Source organism: Anser cygnoides, chromosome 6, assembly GCF_040182565.1.
Source record: "Anser cygnoides isolate HZ-2024a breed goose chromosome 6, Taihu_goose_T2T_genome, whole genome shotgun sequence".
NCBI lineage: Eukaryota > Metazoa > Chordata > Aves > Anseriformes > Anatidae > Anser > Anser cygnoides.
The window spans coordinates 40,880,164-40,907,593 of NC_089878.1; the positions used below are offsets into that span (position 1 = coordinate 40,880,164).

At 45.6% G+C, this 27,430-nt stretch overlaps 1 long non-coding RNA gene across 1 annotated transcript; it reads left to right on the plus strand.

Annotated features, from left to right (window-relative positions):
- Positions 1-3,438: 3,438 nt before the first annotated feature.
- On the plus strand, positions 3,439-26,403 carry LOC106043870 (uncharacterized). The gene is made up of 6 exons (XR_001211931.3): positions 3,439-3,693; positions 4,039-4,093; positions 4,225-4,397; positions 20,585-20,740; positions 22,033-22,194; positions 22,369-26,403. It is a non-coding gene; the product is annotated as an uncharacterized lncRNA (long non-coding RNA).
- The last annotated feature ends 1,027 nt before the right edge of the window (positions 26,404-27,430 follow it).

Sequence of the window (27,430 nt, forward strand, 5' to 3'; positions counted from 1 at the left end):
TAACCTCTGTTCCTCACACAGCTATCAGTGGCTCTGTGTGCAGAGTCTGTGGTAGGGTGACTAATAAAAATGACTACAGTTACCGGATTAAATTTCAGCCTTCTGAAACAGTGGATCAATATTTTGATGTTTAGAGTAACAAGTCATTTAGAAGTTGAGTAATGGCTTAGCAGTCTTGAGATGGGAAAAGGATAAGAAAAAGTCTGTGCTTTTACCATATACCTGCTTCCTCTGGTTGGTAAATTGTGGCAGAAGTTAGAGCTCAGGGGAAAACGGGCTGCCCTACAGCGCACGGGAGCTCCTGCGGCGGAGCGGGCACTGGCTTTACCCTGCGACAGGGGCAGGAATTCTCCACAGGGTTTAGAAGGAAAAAGTCAGTGCCAATCTTTTAACTCTACCGATCGGTTAGCATGAAGCATCTTCCGAAAGACTAGAGAAGTACTTTCTTGTGTAGGAGAGCGTGTCTTTCTTGCAGCTGCGGGAGCTCGCAGCTCCCCATGGGGGAGCGTGGGCAGTGCTCGTGTGCCGGTGTGCCATGTGTGTGCCATGTGTGTGCTGTGTGTGTGCCGTGTGTGTGCCGTGTGTGTGCCGGTGTGCCGTGTGTGTGCCGTGTGTGTGCCGTGTGTGTGCCGGTGTGCCGTGTGTGTGCGCCGTGTGTGTGCCGTGTGTGTGCTGTGTGTGTGCCGTGTGTGTGCCGTGTGTGCCGTGTGTGTGCCGTGTGTGTGCCGTGTGTGTGCTGTGTGTGTGCCGTGTGTGTGCTGTGTGTGCCGTGTGTGTGCCGTGTGTGTGCCGTGTGTGTGCTGTGTGTGTGCCGTGTGTGTGCCGTGTGTGTGCCGGTGTGTGCCGTGTGTGTGCCGTGTGTGTGCCGTGTGTGTGCCGGTGTGCCGTGTGTGTGCCGTGTGTGTGCCGTGTGTGTGCCATGTGTGTGCCGTGTGTGTGCTGTGTGTGTGCCGTGTGTGTGCCGTGTGTGTGCCGGTGTGCCGTGTGTGTGCCGTGTGTGTGCCGTGTGTGTGCCATGTGTGTGCCGTGTGTGTGCCGTGTGTGTGCTGTGTGTGTGCCGTGTGTGTGCCATGTGTGTGCCGTGTGTGTGCTGTGTGTGTGCCGTGTGTGTGCCGTGTGTGTGCCGGTGTGCCGTGTGTGTGCGCCGTGTGTGTGCCGTGTGTGTGCTGTGTGTGTGCCGTGTGTGTGCTGTGTGTGCCGTGTGTGTGCCGTGTGTGTGCCGTGTGTGCCGTGTGTGTGCCGTGTGTGTGCTGTGTGTGTGCCGTGTGTGTGCCGTGTGTGTGCTGTGTGTGTGCTGTGTGTGTGCTGTGTGTGTGCTGTGTGTGTGCTGTCTGTGCCGTGTGTGCCGTGTGTGTGCTGTGTGTGTGCTGTGTGTGTGCCGTGTGTGTGTGCCGTGTGTGTGCCGTGTGTGTGCCGTGTGTGTGCCGTGTGTGTGCCGTGTGTGTGCTGTGTGTGTGCTGTCTGTGCCGTGTGTGTGCTGTGTGTGCCGTGTGTGTGCTGTGTGTGTGCCGTGTGTGTGCCGTGTGTGTGCCGTGTGTGTGCCGTGTGTGTGCTGTGTGTGTGCCGTGTGTGTGCCGTGTGTGTGCTGTGTGTGTGCCGTGTGTGTGCCGTGTGTGTGCTGTGTGTGTGCCGTGTGTGGTGCCCTGCCATCGGAGCCAGGTGAACGCTCAGCCCTCGCCATGGGAAGCGACACGTCTAGCACAGTGGCCAGGAACTGCTCTGGTAGCCAGGGGACAAAAGCGTGGCTTCTGAGTTCCTCCCTACAGCTTGGTGAGATGCTGTTCCTCGATAAAAATAGAATTTTTAACCAGCAGTCTTGGAAAGCACTTTATACCACACCATTAGGCTTACAGGGCAATAAAAACATTTCTTTGCCTGTCCAAATGTAAAAAGAAAAAAAGAAAATCAATCTCTCTGGAGCCAGTTGTTATTTAATGTTCTTACTTTAGCAACGTGGCTCAGTCTGTCATGGACGAAGTTAGCTTTCTGTGGTGTTTGTTCCAGGAGCGAACAAACGCATTTATCTCCGAGTTGCTTTCACCTAAAGCCAGCCTGGCACAGGACCGCGGCTGGGGGAGCTGGGGGAGCTGGGGGAGCTGGGGGAGCTGGGGGAGCTGGGGGAGCTGCTCTGCTGAGGCCTGGGGCGCTCGGGTGCAGAACGGGGCCTGGGCCTCCTGGTGCCACCCGGCTGTGGGGTGGAAGGCCGGCAGCTCCTCCACTTGGCACCTTTCCCTCAACGAGGTTTTATTTCAAAATAAAGCCAAGTGCCCCGTGAGCAGGACTGGCAGGGCCTGATGATTAGGGCTCGTGGGCAGCAATGGCATGTTTCCAGGGTCAGCCTGGGCCCTCGTGGGGCTGGCGAGGTGGGCGGGTGGCTGTCGTGCCCTCAGAAGCCTCTCAGCTGCTTCCCAGAGCCACCACCAGAGCTAAAGGGAAACTGAGGAAAAAGGAGATGACCTTACAGGTGGATCAGAGAATCATTAAGAGGGGCATAAATCACATAATCATTAAGGCAGACCCTGGTGTCCCAGGCCGGCAGGACGGGCTGCTCGGGCCATGGGGCACCGGCTGGGAAGGAGCCACCGGGCACAGCTCGGGTTCGAGTGCCCAGCCCGCAGCCCTCGCTCGGTGACGAGCCCAGGGAAGCAGAAAGGACATGCTTCAGGTGGGAGCTTTCCCCGTGTGGGCTGCCCTGCAATCTGCGCTGCGTGAGGCAGGTAAGCGGTGGTAACAGCCCCCAAGCTATCTGCCTGCCCTGGCGATGTGAAATGCGTGGGGTTGCCTCTGCAAACTGGTTTGAGATGGCTTAAACACGTGTCCAGTCGGCTTGCAGGCACCGAGTTTCATGCATGTGCAAGAAATCTAAAACCTTAATCACATTTTTCTTCTGTGCTCTCACAATTGACACAGAACACGGAACAGCTGCAAAACGCAGTGCGGTGAGATGGGGAGCAGAGCTTCTTGTGAGCATACCTGTAGTGGGAGCTCGTTGCATCTCTCTTACTTTGTGCATCTCTTGGGGATTATTTTGCTGTTGGTTTTGTCCCTAGATAATATTTATTATTCTGGTCAGAACCAGCCAAAAGGCATAAGCATAATGCAGCCTGCTTCTGAACCCCTGGCTGTTCAGAATACCTGCTCCTCTGCATGCCAGCCTGCAGCTTGGCTTTCTGTCCTGACGCTTACAGCCTTCTGAACTCCATTGCTGGAGCCTTGATCCTACAGAGCCTCAGGAAGGACACCAGAGCACACACTGTATCTGGGGAATCTGCACAGGGAGGTCTGAAGACAGCACCAGGAGCTGCCGTGCTCAGAGCAGCCTCTTGCAGGACTGCGAACACCCAGCACAAGTCCTCCCCATGCCCAGGACACCAACTGCAGCCGGAGCGGTGAGGATTCTCGTGCCCAGCCCACCTGCAGCTGGCACTGGTGTCCCCATGCCCCAAACTCCAGCAGGAGCCCTGCCCAGCTGCCCAGCATCAAGTCGCCCCATGCCAGAGGGCTTGCAGCTGGCTCTTGTGAGCCACCTCCCTGAGCACACTGCAGCCTCTTTAAGTAGTCTGCGGTGGCAGGGTGAGCTGGTTTGTGAAATATTTTAGTAGCAGGACGACTTGGCAAACCTTCTGTGCTGCTCCGCTGATGACACAGTGCCAGACTGCAAAAATGCTGCAAAAATGCAGTGTAATCAATAGAGTAAGACAAAAGAGCAATCAGTGCTTTATATTTACTTAATTAAATACTATCTGATGCTCGACCTCTAAATCTTTTGGACTAAATTAGGTTTAATATCTAATTATCAGTCACGTGAATGGTATTGATTTAAAATCATGATGTTTAAGTGGTCTGATTTTCAGATATATTAAAAAAAACAATTAAAGCTTTCATTATTGTATATAGGATGGGCACTGGAGAAGTTTTCAGGAAAACAAACTGTTTAGACTGAATGCTATGAAGCTGGAGGGTTTTGTTAAGACAATTTTCTTTTGCTGCCTCTCTTGTAGTACTCAGATGCATTTTTTTTCCCTTAATTTAATAAAGGCACTGGTGGAGCACAAGGAATACTGATGAACACATGTCCAGTGAGACGGGCAAGGTAGGTCCTCCAAGCCCCAGGTCCCTGCTAATGGCTAGGCACTTCCTAAAGAAGCTGCAAGCTTTAAAAGCCATATACTATCAGCCCCATAATATCGGCTACAGTGGTTTTTTCCTGTCTCCCCCTGCCAGATATTGAAGGAACTTAAGCTGCGAGGCTGGTGCAGACAGAGCCAGCTGGCTCTTAGTCCTCCCTTTAAAAGTCAGCTTTCAATGGCCATTAGAACAAATTGAGAAGACGTGTGTAATGGCTTTGGCAGGGCTCGATGCAGAAAGAAGGCTGGATAACGTATGAACAATGGGAGGTAAGTTTGTGGAATTCTGTCTTTGCAAACCCTGTGAAAGCCCCTTTCCACTTTGCAGAGAGAGAGGCTTTAAAGTTGGAAATTGTTAGAATACAGCTGCCTTGCCATGCTATTATTTAACAACTTTATAATCTAATACATGCGTTGCCCTTGGTTCTCTGTGCTGCTTACTGTGGGACATTGTAGGGATGTATTTGTAGGTATTTTTTCCATGTTTTGGAAGTCCTTAATACCAATATTCTTGGCTAAGACTGTAGGTGCTTTTCTCAGGATGGCTTTCCATGGGTGCTACCATTGCCAAGCAAAGTCAGAAAAATTGTTTTTCCCTCTCAAGGGCAACTGGGAATCTTCTGAAATCCAGCTTTTGTTTCTCAGAAGGATTCTACCCCTTCAAATATTTGCCCACGATGCACCTTCTAATGATGAGCTCTGTATTTGGCACCTTTTATTGTCCACCATTTTCCTTTCCTTTTTACAGGATGCCCACATTTTTGTATTTCTTTGCCTGAATCCTGAGCAGAGTTTAGTTATGTTTGTATTCTATATGTAATTATTTTATTGCAAGCATTGCAGAGAACTCCAGAAGTCTTCTGTGTTGAAAGATAATTTCTGTGAAGCATTAGATACATAAAATTTGCCAGACTTGGAAACTTTTTTGTATAGAGTATGTTAACGCAGCTGGTGCATAAGGGAATGTGTTTTTTTGGATGGTCTTGTTGAATGAGCACATCCCAGGCCCTGGAGCTTGGGATCAGGGTGCAGGTCAGGCTGGAAACGGGAGGAGAGTTATTTTTTTCCTTCCAAAAATGAGGGAAAAAAATCTGATAAGACTTGTGTGTACTGCCCCTGACAATCACCTTTCTGCGTGCTGGGACGAGATGCCCCTCACAGTAACAGACGCTCCCGTGCCCGGCACTTCACGGTGCACACCCCAGTTCACACTCAGTCGCACACACACTGTGTGAGCACACTTGGAACAGGAACAGGAGTTACACTGAGACCAGTCCTTAATAACCCGTTTTTCACACTTTCCACGCTGCTTGGGATTTCTTCCAAGATCTGGCCGGGAGGATGTAATCCTGCTGACATAGCTCTAGGCTTAAAATGAAATCAGTTAAGGATTTCATGATCTTCCTTTCTTTCCACCAAGTTATTCTGAAAGTGTGGAAGGAGGAAATTGAAGTGGTTGGATTTTTCAGCCGCTACTCTCCTGTTATGTGTTTGTTGAAAGGAATCAGTGTTTTGCTTCTTGCACTCATGCAGAAAATACTGCCAGAGGTAACTGGTGTTTTACTCCAGAGCTGGTAGGGAGCGAGGAGTGCTAAGCTCAGCCGGTGCATATCCTTTATCTTGCACAATGGTCCTGAAGCGCGATAAACACCAAGAGAAGAAAGTAAATATAAATTGTATTTTTAGGGGGGATCTTATTATTTACGAGTAAATAAGGGAATAACTTCTAATAAGTAATATGATAAGATGCCCGTGATGGTTAAGCAGCAGCCAGGCGAAGTGCTGTACTGTCCTACAACCACTGCAGGACGGGAGCAACGCGTGTCCCATGAGCCAGATGCTTCAGATTCCCAGGTCCCAAGGGAGCCTCACCTTCCTGCAGTAACTCATCCGAGCACACGGACAGGGAGGTTCATTTGCAGTGGCTTTGGCGTAAATTCTGCCCCCCAGGGACACATTGCTCAGCATCCATGGGGTTGCTTTGACCTGCGTGTGACAGTCTGTCTTGCACAAGCGCTTCTGGAGTTCCTGTCTGTTGGGGCAGTTCACAGCAGGGGTGCTGGTGTTCGTGGGGAGCCCAACGTGGGGCTGTTAGATGGGGAGGCTTTCTTTTTAGGCAGTTTTGTGACTCCATCTGGATATATATCTCCATATCATCAGCTGTTTGAATATGTAAATAGCTATATTGGGAATGTGGGAGAGGGCTGAGAGAAATGCAAAACTGGGATACTCAAGCAAGAAAGGTTCTGAGGTCGGCCTGATGCTGAAATCGACTTTCAGTGGAGTTCAGAACGCATTCAGCATGTCAGTGGTGCTCTGAGATGTACGAGAAAGGAGGGCTGTGGGAAACAGGCTTTTGCTGTGGCTCTTCTTGCCTAGCAGGTTATTAAATTTTCGAGTCACTGTTTTGTTGTGAAATAGCTGTATTGGAAAGCACTCGGATGATAGCACATTAATGCAGCAAATGGAACTAAAGGATAACTGTAATTAAAGCATTAGGACACAAAGAGCCTTTCAAGACGTTCCAGATGTATCCAGCCCTCGGAGAATCAGGGAATTTGGTTGCATTTACCAGCTTTTGTTGAGCTTGCTGGCCACCCAGATCTAGTTTTGGCAGGTCCATGCAAAAACCTTTCAGCAGCTTGTTGCTGTGTATGGGGTTGAAACCGGGGCTGGTTTCACCCCCAGCAGCTGGATGATGACCTGAGCATCGGGCTGGAGTTAGAGACAACTCTCCTCTAATTACAAGGCACAGAAAAGCCCCTTTTTCTGTGCCTATCCCGCCCCGTGCTGCAGGAGTGCTCGTGTTGCTGGTGGTGGTGGTGTTGTCTGAGTAGTGCCTCCTTGCCCACGCCTGCCCTGCTTCCCAGGCGAGAAGCAATTTATTCTCCTTTCCACCTAGTTCACTATCTCTTCTGAAAAGATCTTGTCAATCAGGTGTAATTGCACTAAGTTAGGCGCAGCAGATCGGCGCACAAGTACTGTGTCAGAGGGCCCGGGTCCAGATGAGCTGTTGGTGCAGCACCAGGCCAGGGGAGCCAGCGCTGGGGGAACTGGCCCCATGTCTCTTGCAGGCTTTTCACCGAAATATTTTTTTTTTTTCAGTTGTGCTGTATAGCTTTTCTTTCATTTGTCGGAGTTACTTTAGCTTTCCAGTCAGTGGAAATAACACAAAGCTTAGCCAGAAAGAAGATTTTAAATTCCTAGCTGATCTATGCAGCTAGCTAACAAGCGAAGCAGGCTGAATCCCACAGAAAGGTGGGCCACGAGCTAAAGTCCCTTCCACACACTCGGTTTAAGCCGTTTTCTGTAAATAACGCTTTGATGCGCCTTGCCTTGCCGTGGCCTCGTGCGTCCCGGTGCCGTGGGCTCTGCGCAGAGCCCAGGTCCCTCTGCCTCTCGGGAACACCTTATGAATCCCCCAGCGCTGCGTTTTAACCTCTCCATCGAGCACTGCAAACTCGAACTGATCAGCAGGTAGGGAAGTGGCAGTGGGGCAGGTGATGCCTGCAGGGCTCAGGCTGCTGCGTGCGGCTGGCAATCCACGGCCACCCGTGCTGGGGAGGTTTTCATGGCCCGTGTACAAAGGAATGAGGGAAAGAAATGTGTAAGAGAAGGCTGCACGTGCACCCACCTGGGGCTGGGGGCTCCCGCGTGCTGCTGGCCCCCTCCCAGCACTGATGTGCAGGGGGCTGGGGGCGCCTCGGAGGTCTCCATCCTGCCCAGTGCGTGCTGCTCCCGCTGCTTGGCCTCACGTATTCAGGCTGCCACTGTCAGTTCATTCAGGCAGTGCTGATTAGAGCGCTCAGCGAGTAATTAGCTAAACGACTTGTGCTGCACGCCAGACAGTCCGGTCTCTAAGCAGTCCCTGTACCTCAGTGCTTTGTGGTTTAAAAAAAAAGGAAAAAAAGAAGGGATCTTGTGAAAAGACACCAGAAGAGAACACTTTACTGCACCCACACATGTGACTAGATACAAAGTCATAAAGAGAAAACATCTGTTCCTTCCCCGACACCTCGCACAGCTTGTATTGTTTTGGTAGGGATGATACATATACACCAGAGGGACGCTTGGCCTATGGACTCTTCTACCCTGAGCAGCATCGGACGTTTGGGTGTTACTTTGCACTAAAAATATTTTTCACTAAAAATATTCACCTTCCATAAGGATAGGGAACACTAATCCCATACAAGGATTACATTTCTGAGGATAATATTTTACGGCACCCGTAAGCTCGGATGCGTGGTGGTTGTCCCTTGTCTCTGCTTCAAATGAAAAAAAAAAAAAGGCACGAAGCCGATCCCTCGCTGAATTACCATTTTCAAAGTGCGTCTTGCAGAAGTCCTTCTCTTTGTCACATACAGGGAAGGAGTTTCATGGTACCGTAAAGGCGAGCTTCTGACTGTTTCATTGGTTTTGGAACTTTTATTGGCTTTTTTACTCTTACTTTAAAGTCATTTTTGTTTTCATCTAGTAGCGGTCAAGGCCCACAAGCTGTGCTGTCTGACCCGACAAATCCCACCTTGCTGCTGTTTTTCCCTCCCTAGACATTTTCGGGAGCACCCAGAGTGCAAATGTTTGGGGTTCGATTACACCAAACTCCCCTTCTGTGAGCACATGCGTTGCAGTATGTCTCTGGTTGGCACCTGCTGTCAGCTGGCTGTGTGCCTGGCTAAATATCCGTGCGCTCCGTGCGGGGGTTATTCCGACGGCAGGGAGCTGCTGGGGCTCGTGGACACAGAGCTGGGTGATGTGGCTGCAGGGCTGAAGGAGAGGGATCCGTCTGTCCGCGTTTGTGCTGCTCCCGGTGTTGGCCCAAGGTCATTTCTTGCTCTGCACCGGCGTTTGTTACTGAAACTTTCTCACAAGTTTTCTGTGAGCCTTGCAGTAAGAGGCACCTGGACAAGGGGTGTGCCCAAGGGGCAGGGTGAGGTGACCGTAGGGGCACTGCGGCTTTCCTGCACGTGGAAAAAGTGGGGACTGAAGACCAAGGAGACTGGGAGCACTGAGGGCAGGGAGCGACCCGCCGTCACATAGCGATTTGATTCCTGTCCCCAGCGGAGCAGGGCTGCACCAGTGTGATGCTGTGTCGGCGCTAATTAGCCAGGTTAATCCTCAGCATTAAATTCAGCTGTGCTAATTACCCTGGGTCCCGTGCTGCTGCCAGCTTCTGACCCCATCTGCTCCCCTGTGGGCCCGGGCAGCGTTGCATCGGGCACGGGGCTGCCCCACGGGAACTGGTAGGCTCTGGTTGCGCTGCCATGGGCAGTGAGCAAGAGGCTATTTATTTATTTATTTATTTATTTAATTACTCGTTCCCTCAAGATTCCACCCAGTTGGCTTTGTTGCAGGCGGGCAGTGGTTTCACCCAAAGCAGAGGCTGCAAAGTGCAAAGCAAATGCATCTCATACTCTTGAGACAGGCTCGCTGGGGACCGGCACGCGAGGAGCTGCAGCCAGAAGAACAGCCGCTCTCAGGGCTGACAGGCTTAAAAATAACCAGTAAAAACCCACTACCTGTGGGTAGTGCAGAATAAATGTGGCAAAAGGATTTTTAATATGCACTAGCACCCACCAGCACAGATGCTGATGTTACGATGGTTAAGCAATATTAACTTGTAATCTCGTAATTTTAGGTTCATTGCCTCGCAGTGTGCAAAACCCACACCTGCCAGAAGCGCATTTAAAGGGAAATTGTAGCGCAGGTCCCATTTCAGCTTATTAAGCCAGTGAGTACTAATTATGTTTTTTGATGGATTTCTAAACAAAAGCTTTTTATTTATTTATTTTGCAAAGAAATCGCAACCTGCTGTTGAAGAAAGCGGAGCTCGGGTACTGCTTCTGCTACCCCGAACGGGCGGGCTGTACGGCTGCACCCTTTGCGGCTGTCCCCGCTGCGCCTGGTCCTGCTGCTTGCCCCTGAGCCCTGGCACACCTCGTGCTCGTTTGTTAAAGGTCAGCAGCACCCGAGCTGCGTGGGGATCAGAGCTCACCTCTCCGCAAGACGAGTGTGCAGTGTTTTTCTAAGAAATGAATCTCTAGAGGAGCTGCTAGCCGCAGCACTGGCTTTTCCCAGTTGCCTCTGTAAATTTAGGACATGCTTAGAAATATTTTACACACAGAGGTAACCAGCTTCAATAAAGAAAGGAACTCATAGCTCAGGAAAAAGTACAAAAATTAGGAAGATGATCAAATAAAACATCAGGCATGGAGCTATAAGCATTAAATATTAACGTGAAAACTCCAGGACTGCAGCATAGGATTTGCAAACACTTATGTGCTTGAGGAACTTTAAAAATTAAATTGAAGAAACTTTAATATTTAAGCGCTGTGTTTAAAATTTAACTGGTGCATTTCTGCAGGGCGGTGAGGCCGATGCTGGTGGGGGGAGCCCCTCGGCGGGCCGCAAGGCGCTGCTGCTGCCCCCAGCAGCACGGTCAGCGGGCTGGAGGTGTTGGGGTTGGAGCATCAAAGTCTGCGCCAGTGCTGTGCACGTCTGTATTGTTGGCCTCTCATGCAGCAGTGGGGATGAAAATGGGCTTGGGGATAAAAATAGGCTTGCCTTAAGGTTTTAGCACACATGCTAAGACTATGGAAGACATTTCTGCAAAGCCAGGGAAATCACTACATGATACTTTCAGTATTTTCCGTTAAAACACGGTAAAATAAATATGCTTTTCATCTCTCTTTAATAATTTTCCGAAGAAACTGTGAAGGCTACAGGAAGATCTAGTTGGGGAAAAAAAAATCCTTAAAGTTTTTTTTTTTTTAAAGGACTGCATGTAAATCTTTACTGGTGGATGCATTCACCTGAGTACCAGTTTTTGTTTGTAAATGGGTGAATCTCTGGGCTCAGCACCCTTGGGCCCATTCTTGGTGCTCATGGAGCTGCTCCATGCCCCATGTGCACAGCACCAGGGCCAGGCAAGGGGCAGCACCCTGCACCACCCTGCTGGGGGATGTGCATGGCCAGGGGCCCTGCCTGCTCCCTGGCAGTTGTGATATGGAAGAAATATCCTTTAACACTGTATTGGCAGTGCATACCTTCTACTTGTTGCTTTTGATGCTACTTCCAATGGCACTGTGATCCTTTAAATTTTTAAAAATATATTTATTATTATTTTATTTTCTAAAAAGAAGCTTGGTTAGATAGAACATCCTAAAGATCTCTTCTTTTGGCTCTGGTTTTTGTTCTGATGTGTCACCACTGCTGTGCTGAGCGGCCGTTTTCATCTCCGTAGGATAAATCCTAAATAAGTAATTTCCTTGTGAGAAGAGGGACTGCGCTTAGGCTGCGAGGAGGCCGCACGGAGCTGCTCACACCCTGCCCAAACCTCCCTGCTGGGGAGAGCATCGCGCAGCGCTTGGCACTCAGGGCACAGACCTGGAAATGTAAAACCCAGGAATAAAATTTAGAGCTTGGGAAAACTGGGTATTAATAACGTTCAGCCATATGTACGCTGATTTCTGCAGGGAGAGGTACAATTTTATGGCCAGGGGCAAGCTAACGCTCGTTTTGCGCCTCTGCTTAGCACAGCCCAGGGGTGCTCACCCAGCCAGCAGCTCCTGTGGGAGCCGGCTGCTCTGCTGGCAGGGCTGTGTTTTTGGGACAGGTAACGGTGACTGCAGACAGAAGGCAAGGCAGAGCCGTGCCAGAGGTCCTCCCACCACCACCAGCCCTGACACTGCTAACCACATCGCCAGCGAGAGCCTCCCGCGGCTGGGTCGTTCCCCAGCGGGATGCCAAAGCCCCATAGGATGCCTGTGGGGTTTAATGGTGCCTTGATTATCAGTGAGCAGCAAACAGCAACGCTGATGGTAACAACAGGTTATACACCGCTCCCACGGGGAACTTAACAGGTGCGCTTTTGGAAGGACGAAAGAGATTTTCCACGTGCTCATCTGATAAGAGGGTGTTAATGCTCGGTTCGCCCAGGTCTAACCCCAGCCTATGCTATACCTAAATCGCCTACCTGGGAAGAAATTAGGGACAGGTGATTTATTTGGATATTGATGTTCAGACGGTGAGCGTGTTTTTAATTTTAAATTCGTATACAAAGAAGGACACACATGAGAGACCATAACCTAAATTTTAATTATGTGAGTAATTGCAGTCCTCGGAGCAGGCATTTGGAGCCAGAAAATGAATAGTGTGAGTTATTTCATCTTCTTAATTAACATTCAAAATGCATTTTTATTAAGAGTCAGTTAAAAGGTCGACTTTAAAACAGCTTCTGCCATTTGCTATCATTTTTCAAACAAATATGGCAAAATTGCAGCAGCTCAAGCCCTTTCAGCTTGCATACGAAAAACTTCTTCATTTAATGATGCTATGTCTTCATTCATTTGTCATTTTTAATTAGCATTTTGAAGTAATGAGCGGTTGTTCTTTGCATGGCAGATCTTAATGCTAGATTGTGCTTTCCTGCGAAAAGTTAAAAGGGAGGGTTATTTGGCACATTCCATTTTTTTTGCTGTTTCCTGGCAGTTTGTAATTCCAGCAAAACATTGATCTTCGGTTTACATTCTCCAGAAGTATGTTGGGGTTATTTGTACCCACAGCTGAGAGCACTGTACGGTATTTGTACAGAACCAGGGTAATAAGGAGAGGTAATTGTGCACAAGTACTTTGAAAGGACGAAGTATTTGCACTTGGGACAAATAGTGTCCAGGCAGCGCAGCTGAGCTCCCAGCTTTTCTTGCATCTTACCCAAATGCTAGAGCAATGCTGGTTACGTGCACAGACCCAAGGGTCAAAGCAAGCAGAAAGCAGAACTGCAAAGCCAAAAATCAAACTAACAGCACAAAAATATAGTACCTCAATACAAAGTAAAGAAAAAAAATATTAGAGAGCAGAGCTGGCCTCCTGGTAATGAGCAAACGGAGCCTGGGAAACCTCCACTTATTGCCTCCTGCCTTTGTAATGCGCAGATCCCGGGACTGTAAGGAGTTTTTACAAGACTTGCAGGCTTGATCAAGAGTGGAGAATGTGCTGTGTATTCATGCAGCAGCAAGCTTTCCAGAACAAAAAGGTCAAACTGTACCTGAGCCCAGATTCTGAAACCTCAGTGTAATGCCGTTGGCAGCCTTTCACCAAAAATGGCATTATTTCCACCAAAATGCTGCATGATTTATATAAACCAACAGAGTGCAAAACCACTTTGTTTCACAAATGTCACCGTCTCGGGCTCTGGCCAAGCTGCTTCCCCTTTGTCTCCCACCCTTCTGCTACCCCTTCGCCCCACTTTTCAGGTACAAATCCTGGCTTCTTGCACGGGAAGAGGCAGAACCAGAGGGCTCTTCAGTCTCTAAACTCTTGTGTGTCAGTTACACAGCATCTCCTCTGCATTGTTAACTTGATTTTTTTGGGGGGGGGGGGGGGGGGGGGGGGGGGGGGGGGGGGGGGGGGCAGCACATGATATCTGAATGCAAAAGACTTGTGCGTGACTCTGTGAATGTGTTTGTGCTTGGCCATGTTAATTACAACTTGGTCGTGGCTCTGAGAAGCAGCAGCTCGCTGCAGAGCGGTGCTTCGTTCAGGGGTCTGGCACGGGGCAGCAGCAGGGCAGCTCCAGCATCGGCCGTGACGCCCCAAAGGTCGCCCGTCACAGCTTTCCCGAGGATGGAGGCACAAAGGCAGTTTCTAAGAAGGATTTTGAGATGCAGAGCAATTCAAGATTCGGGGTTTCTTCCTGTTATAAACACACGTGTTCATGTGCAGATAAGATTATCTTCGAGCCCAAGTTGCTTTATTGTGGCTATGACTGAGGAGCCTCCCAGCACGTTAAAAGCCTTCACCTTGCTCCTGGAGGACTGGTGTGCCACGGTTTAATGCGAGGCTCCGCATCAGGCCCATGGATGGTCTGAAAGGCAGCCCCCGCCGAGGTGAGCTGCTTCCCAGTGCTGCCAGCACCATCCCACCCCAAACTGGTGGGTGGGAGGCTGCTGCCTGCGGCGGGCAAAACGAGAGGGAAAGCGACCTCACGGATCTTTGACTCTTCACTGGCTCATCAGTTAGTGAAAAACAGCACCATGCCTAAGACCTTTTTTCTTAAGACCCTCAGAGATTAATCACATTAAAGTAGGTCTCATAAATAATTCACCACTGCTGACTTAATGCCTTTTTTGTGCAAAGGCCAATTATCAAAACAAACATTCAGCTCTATGTAGATCAGTAAATGAAAAACGTCATTTCTATGACATGTAATATATGTTTTCATTTATAAATTGTACCGGCACATGGAACTTTAAGTGTCTCTCCCTCCAAGCTTCTTTAAAAGGTTCCATTAAAAAAAAAAAAAAGAAGAAAAGGATGTGGTAAAAACCAGCCTGCCAAGAAGGACAGAAGAACTTTAAAGGTTGTTAAAGCTAGTTTTGTTTCCAGATTAATGGAACTTTATCCTAATGAAACCATTCTTTTACTGGCTCACGTAGATCCAACTTTTTCTCTTGTTAATAAAGCACTATAATTAGCTACTACGGATGGCTGCCTGGGAGGCTCGCAGTGCTCACCCAGGCACAGCACGCCGGCCTGATCCAGCCCTGGGACCTCCCGGGGGAGGCTGTGTGGGCAGCCTCGAGGTCTCGCCACCCAGCATCTGCACCGATGTGTTAGAGAGTGGGGGTCCGAGGGAGCTGGAGGAGGAGGAGCCGAAGAGGTCCTGGTGACCTGGTGGGGCCGGTGGGTTAAAGCCCACGGGTGTGTGCTCCAGCTATCTCCTCTTAGACGGTTTCCAAGGACCTCTGACAAGGCACTTTCAGTATAAGTGGTCTTTTATCAGGGTGGGATGCTTGACTGCAAAACCAGCACTAACCAGCAAACTTGAACAGGTTTGCTCTGGCTTAATGAAAAAGGCTGTGCATAATTCATTAATTCATTCCTGCAAAAATTTGCATTTTTCTTGAAAATATTTTCTCAGTTTTATAATAAGCGAATCAAAGTTATAAATCCTAAATGTGCTTTGTGGTAGCGTTCATAAAAATAATATACTTCAAGTGCATTCTAAGCACGCTCTTTAAAAAGCTCTTGTGGCTGATGCACGTAGGCAGAACCTGCAAAATGCTCCCTGACAACTCCCCGCAGCGGTTCGGGGACTTGGCATCGACCGAACCTGTGCTGTATTAGATTATCTCACCGGCAGCTGACTTTATAACACACGTGGCTAAATCCCTCATCTATATGAAAGTGAGATCTGGATCATTTCAAATTTTAACCTAGATGTGGGTTTGTGGAAAGGCATGTCTTTAAAGTTTTATGGCTTTAGTGTTCAATATTCAGAGAACTCCTTTGACTTCAGTAAAAAGTGATGAGATTTGAGGGAACTTCTGCTTTGCTAGATGAGATATTCGGTGTGATTTAAGTGACTCCGTTGATCTTGCAGAAGAGTCTCTCAAACATTATTCACTCCTCTGAGAAATATGGGATTGTTGAAAGCCGTTAGATTTTTACCATTATTGTTTAGGTTGTCTTATAGAAGGATGGATTGTCCCGTTTCGCTGATCACAAATCAGTATCATAAACACTATATTCTGTAATTGCATTTCACGTAATAATTTATAGTTTCTTTAGTAAGAATATGGCTTATGGCATATAAGATAGAAGATAGACATATTTAGCTAATGGATTTTTCTAAGCCACTGCAAAAAATTTATTTGCATTATAACTTCTCCAAACCATCCATTTTTACACTTGTATCCATTTCCAAAGCAAAGCAAAATAATTTTAATCAAGTCCATCTGCTCAGGCTCAGAAGGGGGAGGGAAGGGGAAGGAAAGGCAGGTTATTTTACAGGCGAGGTATTTGGATATGAGGTAGGAGGATACTTTGCATGCTGTGTATTAAGTTTGGGCCAGGTGTGCTCTGTTTCCTCGCAGCCATTCCAGCAGAGGAACGGGCAGCACGGCAGAGTCCCGCAAGGCTTCACCTCACTCTGTCAGGTGGCGGGCGAGCACCCCCAGACCCCGGAGGGCTTTCCCTTGCACGGCCGGCTTGCTGGAATTCCACGGCAAGTGCATGCTAGTGCACGTGCTCCCATGAAAGGTGCAGGGGGTGAAGCTGCACCGTGTGCCTTCCCCGCCGCTTGTGTCGGCAGCCCCGTGCCACAGCCCTGCTGTGCACCTGCACGGGCACTGCGAGGTGCCTGCGGCTCCCAGGCTGGATACGCCGTAGGGCAGCCGGCCTGTCGTCTGAAATCGGAGCTAAGGAAATTATTCTGAACGTCTCGGCTGCTGGAAGGGCTGCCTCCTCAACGCTGCACTCCGACCCCGTGACTGCTGCTCCCAAAGGGCAGTTTTCTTGAAAGCTGCCGCCCTGCTTTTTAGCCAGACACCAAGCCTAGAAATCCTCACGGCTTTCGCTTGGGGCACGGCCCTGACATCTGGCTAATTGCTTCACCCCTTGTGCGCTGCGGCTCTGTGCCTTCTCTGATGAAACGCTTCCCGGTTCAGCTGTTTCGCTCCTGCTTATTAACTCTTCCTTTCTGGTCATGCTCAGTGCTCCTCTGTCCGTAATGTATTTGGGAAGGAAGTTGGCAGCGGGAGATGCAGCTGGTGAGAAGCAGTTATGCCACGCTTTGCTTTGGTCACTCTGTGGGATTGTGTTTATAACACTGTGTATTTATTGCTCAGGGGCGTAAGGGGTGGCACTGAACCCTGGTGTTGGTAGCCCAGGAGGCAGGTTAAGAGGATCTTTCACCCTCCGTGTGCATCCCTAGTGAGCTCTGAATTTCACATCTATTTATTTTTTACCTTTCAGAAGCACCCTAAGGAAACAGAGGTGCTCGTTTACTGTGCAAGCTAAAGTGCTGTTTGCGTTAAGTTCCAACAATTGTAATGGAACGACAGCACCGTACCCCCCCCCCCCCCATTAAAATGCATTACCAAATAACGAACTCCATTACCCAGATTTACCAAGCCTAACTGCCTGTGGGATACAGCTGCCCTTACCCAGCCCGTGGGTCACGTTACCGTGCCGAGACAGTGGGTATGCCCCCGTCAGACCCTTCCTCAGGAGCCCCTCGGAGGCAGGCAGGGCGATGGTGGAGCTGGTCCCCCTGAACCTGCTGTCTGCCAGCCTTTCCCCTGGCGTCTCCTTCCTCTGGATCGCTCCTGGTCACAAAAAGTATTCTTACTGAAAATTTGTCATTTAAAGCATTACCAGTTTCATCAAGAAACTTAGAAACGTTTTTATTCACTAAGCCTGATCTTTGGAACCTATCTGTACATAGCCATCTAGCTCGCTCTGGTTTTCTTTGACACAGCCGAGTTTATACCAGTAAAATTTTAGCTGTAGCATAGATGTTTTTGCACAAGTTGTTACAAGGTTTTGCAAAATGTTTGGCCCAATTAATATTTGCCAGAAACAAGGATGCTGTGTACATGAGCTTCTCTGGAAGACTTAATTTTGTTTAACAATCCAGACTAAGAAGGGGTCTCCAAGACGTGCTGTCATCTGCCACCGCTCACCCAAACCCTCTGCCACAGGTTTCATAGGATTTAGGAAATATGCTAGGAACCATATGCTAGCCCAGGCACAAGAATCGTTAACTGATAATGTCGAAAGAAATAATCAGCTGGATTCTTTCTCATCTTTATTTTTGTTGTCTTCTCTTCTGTCTCCTTCATGTTCAGTTTCAGTTTTTCTATCTAGGTTAGGTGTTTGGGGATTTCTCTATCTCCTACTGTGATTTCTTCACGTCCAATTTTCTCTTCTAAAGACAGCTTTTCTGTCCACGGCTGATAAGGCTTGTGTTTGGAAGATCGGGCTTTTTCCTTCACTTGTCTTTACCTCCTTCTTCCCCAGTGCTGTTTCTCTCCCCTGGCCAGTTCTCTCTTCCTCTCCAGGGAGCGTGCCTGGTTTTTCTTTCCCTTCTGTTTTCTTTTTCTTGCTACCACTCTTATCTGCAGCTCAGCTTGTCTCACATCTTTATGAAAATATTTTCTCCTATTTTTTTTTTCTTTTTCCCTTGACCTTCTATTCCTCTTTTGTTTATATCTCATTTATATTCCAAATTAAGTAAAAATTTACTGCTTTTGCTTCAAAGAAGTAGATCAGACTGGGTTCGCAAGGCCTTTTGATACAGGACTATGTCACCAATGGACTCAAAACACCTCTGGGGTCAAGCATAAAATTGTTCACAGCTTGATGGGTAGATGTTATTTTGACATGAGACAAGGTGTTTTTGTTGTTGTTTTGGTTTATTTGTTTTTGGTTTTGCTTTTGTGTGTGAATTTAACTTAATATCCCATGCTTTCTTGGCAAACAGTCCTAAAATCCCTCTTTGTTTCAAAATCATCATTAGTCAGTACGCCCATCTGCTCTGAGGACCCTCGAGGTACTGGCTGAGTCTGGTTTCTCCGTGACTGCTCAGTAGCAGGAGATATTACAATCCACTTCTCCCCACCCTGAGCGGAATGCCACCATTTTGCAGCAACACAGTCTCATGTGAAGACGATACAAGGTAGCTATGATAACTCCAGGAAAAAAATGAGGCTAGGCATGGAGCAGCATTAGGAGTGGCCCATGACCCCTATGAAGCCCTGCAGGAAACCCCTGCAAAGGGAAATTTGGAGAGTAATTTCCAGCACGCTGATCTGTATCGAGTGCTCACCACGTGTGCAACTTGTAATATTCAGGATGAAGTCATACATCGAGCCATTTCAAAGAAAGCTGGTAAAAAACCTCCCATTTTAAAGCTTTATTGTTATGTTCAAAGTTGGTATTTTAATAAAGATATTGAATTCCAAGAATGCAGTGAGAATTTCTGGGATGTATTTTACTGCTCTTACCTTCATTTTGCATTAGCATTTTATGCCAAATTAATTTATCAGCTGACATGCATATACATACCTATGCATGTAAGTGTGTATATGTGCATATATGCGTGTATTATATATGGATAAGACCTTAAATAGCTTTTGTTGTTGTTACTGCTTTGCTTTTAATTTTGTTTCTGTTCATGTGACTCGTATCTATTCAAGTGATAAAGATTTGACTTCATGGGCTTCTGCATAGGCTTAAGTTTACAGTTATGTTCTTAGGCTGAGTGTTTCAGAAGTCTTTGGGGTATCTTCTGGAGCAATTAGCACTGCAGTAGTGTCAGAGAGATTGCATAAATTGCCACAAGAGTGAGGAGTGAGCAGCCCCTGAATGATATGTGTATTTGTGCTGCATGCTAAGATGACCCCAAACTGCAAGACTTCTCTGGCTAGTTTTAGAAAGCACTCGTTAGTGAGTAGTGTCCCTGAATTCTTGTGGTGGTGTGAAATTTTCTGATTTATCAACATTAAATCATGATAGATACTTATTTGAAAATGTATATGAATATAACCATGCTGTTTATCACCTTAGCTACAAAAAACACATACATTGTTCCAAAACTACAGAAGGTAAGTACAAAGAGATGTAGAACAACTTTCTGACTACAGCATGTAGAATGAGCTAAGTTAGTGATGATTTTGTTAACAATATTTGTCTACTAATAGGAAATCAACATCTACATTGTTTCACAACTGCAGTATTGCTTTTCTTGTACTTTCTGGTAAGCTCTGATCCAATAGGTCTGTTTTCAACGCCTCTGTTCACCTTTAACAAAAACATGAATAACTAAATACAATATCTTCTATTGATTCTTAACTACCCTCCATGCAGTTTCTACAGCTGAATGTATGAAACGTAGCCATAGCCTGTGCCACATGCAACCAGGTTTGAAATGATTGAATTTGCCTCTTTATTATTCCATTCTAATTCCCTTAAGGACTTCAGATATATAATTTGGGGACTCAATCTAGCTCTGATTTTATATCCAGTAGATTACCTTTCAAGTGTCTCCTTGAGTACCTCTGCACAGAAAAAAACAAAGGAACAATATGCAATTCAGAGTATTGCCTTTCCTCGCAAATATCAAGCTTACAATGGCTAACAACTGACTTTCTGTTCCTAGGACAGCAGTGTAATATCAGTCTCCAGACATGTTCTTGCAGCATATGACAAGATTTCCAGCATTTCTGCCTTTCAGTCAGAGCCAGTAGCCACTGAATAGATCAAGAAGTGTTCGCATTTTGCTCACTATTCAGTTTCATTTCCATCTAGTTAAACATGAGGGGGACGTAATATATTCATTTTGCAAGAAAATTCTATATTCCTTTGAAGTGATGAATGATTCAGCAAGGCACTATCAGAGTCAATAACAGTTTCGCTAAGCCGTCCTACTCTCCATTGTCATGTAATCAAAATACACTGCAGTAAAGGACACTTTGCATTCTCCCTTTCCGTGTTACCAGCCCGCTAATATTCTCTATAGCACATAGTCCATACATTATCTAAAATGCCTGTTGCTCGGATCCTCTGCTTACAATGCCTTACAGTTTAGCTATCTGAAGTTTCCATGCACGGAACTATTTTAACTCAACAATAACAGGTCTTTTATATCTCTATGTCTCTTTCATTTTTTAATGCAGGTTTTCTCATCCTTCCTGATGTGAAATCAAATCACAGCTGTAGGTAGCGTCAGAAATGAATCCAGCAACTGAACGGGAGTGGCAGGGAGACTGAATTACACCCTTACACCTTTAACATAGTACCTGGCTGCGGAATTGTGGACAAGCTGGTGGACGGTAGGTCCTGGCAATGTCTGAAGAGTATATATGCACGTACAACTGCATAACGGCCTCTTAATATCTTCCCTCATATTTACCCTTGAATCTGTGTGGTAAGGAAGTGTGATTGTCTCCATTTTACAGGTAAGGACAAAGTATTCAAGGAGAGCATTCACCGAGGTTAGCTGTACCCCACAGACACTGATTTTCCTGGCCTTTTTTTGCAGACAGTAGGAAGTGGTGTGAGGTATGGTTTGCCAGAGCTCTTCTCCCCACAATTCCTGAAGACGGCTTTGTGGGTCCCACTTCCACCTGCCCCCAAATGGCTTGCCAGAATTGCATGTGAAATCCATGGAAATGTCAGGATTTGCATCTGGATAATCCAGATCTCTAACCCCTAACCTTTGTTCTATCATTTCTCAGTGCACTTGTTTTGCTAGGGGAAAGAGTTGAGTTAAAGCAGGAGGATGACGCCAACAGCAGGGTGTGAAAACACGAAGCTACAGGCACGTGTGCCTGTGCTTGTTTGCTGCAGTGCCTGGAAGTGCAGTGGTAGCCACCTGGCCTCTGCAAAACCTCCACTGCTTTACAGTCAGCTGTGTTTTCATTACACAAGCAGTAACTGAGAATTACAGAGCATTTAAGTTCAAATGATTAAAAAGGACGCTTCCCAGGCAAAAATATTTCCATAAATACTGTCAAAGTGCCGGCAATAAAAATTTCTATGCCACCGCAGAGTTTGGACGTAACAAATAGGTAGCTCATCTCTGGTGCAGTACAGGCATAGAGATTTGCGTCCAAAATGTAATTTGTTTAGATGACGTTAAGCTCCTGAAAACACAAAATTAGAATTAAATACCTTCTCAGCCATAACCATAGAACTGCACTCGTGACGCTAGAATACGCTGGAGCACAAGTGCTTTAGACAAACATAACAGGCTGAACAAACAAGCAAGAAGCACTCCATATGCATAAAGGATGCAATTTGTAAGCATTCTTGTTCTCCAGCAAGGCAGAGCAAGCAGGCAGCAGTCAAAATGATCAGCAATTTCACAGAATGTAGATATTACTATATGTGTCCCCAACTATCATTATTTTAATTGTCACTTTGTCATTGCTGGTGATATTTTCTTAGCTCTTCTTTTCCATATGTCATTTTCTAAATAAAGGCTTGGAAAATAAAAGCCTTACTTTGGGCTGAGTTCTGTTTGGGGAAGACTTACCGTTAGCAGAAAGGGAATTCGATAACTCTCTAAGATCAGAGGCCAGAAACTCACACTGTTCTCCTCCACTGTGTGCCTTCTCTTTAGCTCGCATGGTCTGCAGGGCCAGCAGGACCGGGGCAGGACGTGGCAGGCTTACTGGTAGGGTCTGAGCTGCATTTGGAACGAAGACTTCAGTCTGAAGCGCTGTAGCCAAGGTGAACTACATCCAGAGCGAGAGATCCAAGGAGGCGCTGGTCTAAGGGACAGGTGAGGCTGTTGTCAAAGATCAGTACGGGGTCTGCGTGTCCCTTTGGTGCTCTACTTTCAAAGGAATTCTTTGCTAGGATTAGATCCTGAGTAGTTGTACAGCATCTGGTGTATACGGAGGAAAAAGAGGGTTGTTACACGTTAAAACGTGTCTTCTGTCTGCCTGTTTTTCAGAGGAAAGGTAATTTCAGTCTATGCATCTCCCTTCAGCCCTGGATACCAGAGGCAAACCACAGAATAAGGGCTACAAAAAGCCTCCAAGAGGCAACATGTATGGTGGCATCATCTGGGGAATAATTCGTTCTGAAAATCTGCATGTTTAGCTTTTACACTTCATTTAACTGCGAAGAAGCAAAGATATATTGGTGATTCTCTGCACAAGCATTCAACGTGGAGATACATCATTCAGATGGGTCTTCAGCCCTGACGCTAGGCATAGCAGGTGATAAACTGAGCTCTGCCGTGTGAGGTGTGTCTCTGAACACTGCCTTTCTCAGCTGCCTTCTCCATGTGCTGCACTGTGCACCATAATTTTTTTTCAGTTACAAATTTATTCTCTTTTGGTCTGTTTTACAGAACAAAAAAAAAAGGAAAAAGAAAAGCTCAGCTAGGCTCAGTAGTAATGACACAACGATGCATAGGCAGTGAAATGAGCAAAAATGTATTTTATTGCATAGGATTAAAATTAAAGTTGTACTATGCAACTCAGTGACTAGTATTTATGGATGATTTGGATGCACATTGCATGATACTTCTATCTAACATTTATGCCACATTGTTGTTGAAGAGATTGACCTGCTTTAATTTAATTTTCTATAGTTGATTTTCCTGGCCATCAAGGAATTATTTTTATTTTGTATGTACTGAGTGTCATGTTTGTGAAATCCCACCCAACTCATCGTTTTGACACACTTCTGAATTTCAATGTCTGTGATCATGGGTCTGTTCATTCTACTTCATGCCATGTTTGTCTCAGAAAAGGTTATTGAAAAGATCTTAAAATTAACAACTGTAAAGCTGAAACCTGTAAAGCTTCTCTTGTATGCTAATCTCAAACCCTTTTCTTTCTGGCATCCATCCATGTAGCTGAGGGAAGTAAATAGTGGGTCCCCAGACAGATGGCCATTAAGTCCATCACTTGAATGCCAACCAGTCTGGGAGCTATCAACCTTTCTGAGAACTGAAGGGTAAACCAAGTAGTTAAAACAGTGTTTATCTGGCCTCCTGTTTGCATGTTTTCTTCCTAGGCTTTGCTCACATTCTCTATAGCCTAAGGCAATCCCTGGTGAAATAAGTTTACCAAACTTGGTGCTCTGTATTCTTATCAGCTTTATTTTAGTTGTTAAATATAAAGTATCACAAGCTGAATATTATCCTTGGCATGCAGATGAAGGAAACAAACTCTCTTGTTCAGACAGTGGATCATAGATTCATTTAGGTTGGAAAAGACCTCTAAGTCCAGGTATTAACCTAGCACTGTCAAGTCCACCACTAAACCAAGTCCCCGAGCACCACGTCTACACATCTTTTGAATACCTCCAGGGATGGTGACTCAACAACTTCCCTGGGCAGCTTGTTCCAATACTTCACAACCCTTTTGGTGAAGAAATTTGTTCTAATATCCAACCCAAACCTCCCCTGGTGCAACATGAGGCCATTCCCTCTTGTCCTATCGCTTGTCTCTTGGGAGAAGAGCCCGATCCCCACCTTGCTACAACCTCCTTTGAGTGATAACGCCTCCCCTGAGCCTCCTTTTCTCCAGGCTAAACAGCCCCAGCTCCCTTACCCGCTCCCCAGAAGGTTTGTTCTCTAAATGTAGCACAGGTAGCCGTGGTGCTATGATCTTAACTGAAGTTTGGGTAGGCTGGAATTTCTGCTAAGGTGATATTCGTATCAAGGAAAGCCACAAATCTGAGGAGCTTGTTTATAGCTGGAGGCTAGCCTAGCTAATTGGACCAAGCAGTTTTTGATGCACGATCCAAGATTTGGACAAAACATTTTGATTCATATTATCTGAACGCTTCATAAAGTGTGATATTTTAATTGAGCCTTGGTGAAAAGTGGTGAAACACACGGGCAGTTTTACAGAACAGCTTTCATATGCTGTTCTTTCTTTCAAAACATTGCTGGTCTTTGTTTAGGAGATGAAAACAGCACAGGTATCAGGGGAAGATCCTTGCCTCTCTCAACTCCATTTGCTGTACATACATTTTTGACATGCCTCCCTGGGGCTGCCACGAGCTCTAAGCTAAATAGTTCATCGTGTCTGCACATGCCATTTTTCTTCCTAGCTGTCCTGTCTATCCTGGAAATTTTGCTACATCTGTTGCCTTTTTAAAGATTTAATATTGTGTGTTGTGGTAATAATGAGTATTAGTATGGGGTATTTCAGAGGCTTGTGCACAGGGGTAACCAGGTCTTTTTTCTGAGAACAGTATTTAAGGTTTCATCAAAGTTCAGCCTATACTTTTCAGAGCATGTTGTATTTATCAACTGAACCTGATCTACCGTTCCGCTAAATTGATGATTTGGCCAGAGGCTGTCAACCATAAAGTTTGGTAGTCTTACAACGTTGTTTCCTAGCTTGTATTTCAGGTTATCCTAACAGCTTTTTATCTGTAGTTCCCTAGATTCTTGCAGATTTCTTTGATGAGTGTTATTTGGTCATGGAGTTATGTAGCACTTTAATTTTCCAGTTTGATCCGACCTCTGCTCTTTCAGTCTTGGTGTTTCTCTGACAGTCTATTCTTGTTACATTTAAAGAAAAAGTATTTCTCCAGCATCTTCTATAATAAAAACTATACGGATAAATACTTCAGCTTTTCAAGAGAGTCTTTATCCTACAAAATTACTTTCCTTATACCCTTGTGGCTAAGCCTATTCCTTAGCTCTCTTGCAACTCGCCTGCTTCTGAGATAATTAAAGTTTTTATATCTTTGACTGTCTGATCTTTACATTCTCTCTAAGCTCATCTGTTACATCCTACACTTAACTACCAGAGTTTATTACTTGCACACACATCTTTGAAAGAAAAAGATATCTGTGCCACATCTCTCGTGCTGTTGGCATGATGACCTCTGACCTCCATAGTTCCATTCTCTATTGTAAAGTATTAAGAAAAAAATTTCTCATGCTTCTGCTCCTCTGAGTATTTCTTAACAATTTCCTTCTTCTACTTCTTCTTCTTCTTCTTCTTCTTCTTTTTTTTTTTTTTTTACAAAATGTATGGTTATTATTGTTTTTTTTTTCAGATAGTACAGTTTTATTGGGGTTATTAAACACTTGGAAAAGTTTCAGAAACAAAACTGGCATCTTAAGTGTTGTACTGCTAAAACATGATATTAGACTCAAAAAGAAATCATAGCTTTATCCACAAAGAAATCAGTTGCTTTTTTGTCTCCCGATAGACATTATTAGGATGCGAAAATTCATTACAAAATTAGTATAGTATTGGAAAAATGGCAATACATTAAATAGCTAAAATGGGCATATTAAGTCTTTAATTAGTCTTTTACTAAAATAATGTCCACAATCGGCACATCTCTGTAACTCTCTAAGTCCTTGATTAAGAAAAATATTTTACTCCTTGGTGGAAATTTAAAACTGAAAGAAGACCTTTTAAGAAACTGATGAAGATGTACTTTTTGTAATATTTATCTTTAGCATTACTTTTCACAAATAGGTAAGCAAAGTCTTTTGTCAGGATGATGTTCTGAAGTGAAGATTGCCAGAGATATTTGGGTAAACAAATAGGTTTTCATAAATGAAATTCAGTCATTGGAATTTCAGCTTGTATTCTCCCATATATATTTGTTCTGCTGCCTGCCAAGTTCTTCATGTGGACACTCACATCCAAACGCTGTCCTCAGTCATGTGAGTAGCCTCTTTTTTTGCACAACAAAGTACAAGGGGAAGCAGTTCAGGAAAACAAAAGAACTTAACTAATCTAACTCAAGAAAACTGAAAAGAAATTGTACTTTACAATAGGCATGCATATGAGAAAACAGAATGAAAACAAAATTGCAATCAAATCTCAGAAGCATATTATGGGAAAGAAAGTTATAGAAAGGAAAGAATGTATTGTGGATAATTTCAGGAACTATTAAATGTTTAACTGCCAGTTCAAAAGGAAATAGCAGAGCTGTTTCAGGATGAGGTCCTTAAATTTATTTGTTTATTATTACTATCCATCTGCAATAACTTGACATTCAGTCTCTCTTGCCCATCCTGTTTTATCCCCATAATGTTTCTCTCCTCCATGAAGCACTCTCCCACCCCCAAAACAAACAAACAAAAAAACTGGGGCACGCACACGAATCTGTGTAGAAAGTAAACCTGATTTCCTTTGGTATTATAGCATATACCAATGCAAAAATTATTTGAGAAAAAGGAAACCTCTGAAAATAGCAGTAACACTGCATTTCTGGCATTATTTTTCTGTTATTTTAATCCATGTAAATCATGTGAAAATTTATCACTGCATAATAAAACCCCACCAGTAACATTTCTTGCATTATTATTTGATAGTCATGCTAACCTAATGCCCCACTAGTACATTTCCCATTAAAATTCCCAAATTCATAAAATTTGAAATATAATAACCATAAGAAATGAACTTTTTTAAAAAATGTTTTTGTGATATACTGAACATGAAAAGAGTATTTTGACAACACTGACAATACTAGCAATGCATCTATTTAATTTAATCCTCAAAGTGTTTATCTGCATGTATATTTGGCTAGTTTCCTCCTTCTCTGCACTGCAGTGTTTAGCAGGCTGATGATTTAATTGCAACAATCTTCAGAGCTCTCTCAGTGCCTACAGGGGGATATTTAAAGGTAGATGTTAGTCTCAACCTCACCAGACATCTGCTGGGGCCCCCGTGCAGTCGCTCACAAGGCTGCTCAGCAGAGCCACCCGAGCAGGAGCACCGGCCGCCCTGATCCACCTCTCCCTGCCTGCCGCAGAGCAAGCCAAGGTATGTTAACCTCATTAGACGACCGTTAGCTTTTGTGAATCTCTACATCTAGCTACACAGGAGTGCTCTATATAATGTGCAACAATAGTCTTTGTGAAACACTTGGCTTTTTAATCACTGTTTTTTCTGCTTTTGTGCTGCTTTGATTGACATAGCTGCCCAGCTCCTGCTGATGGTGAGCATGCCTTATCTGTAGTGCAGCAAATAGAAGCTGTATACCCAACAATTTGTTTATTTTGCCCTTCTTGTCTCCATCTT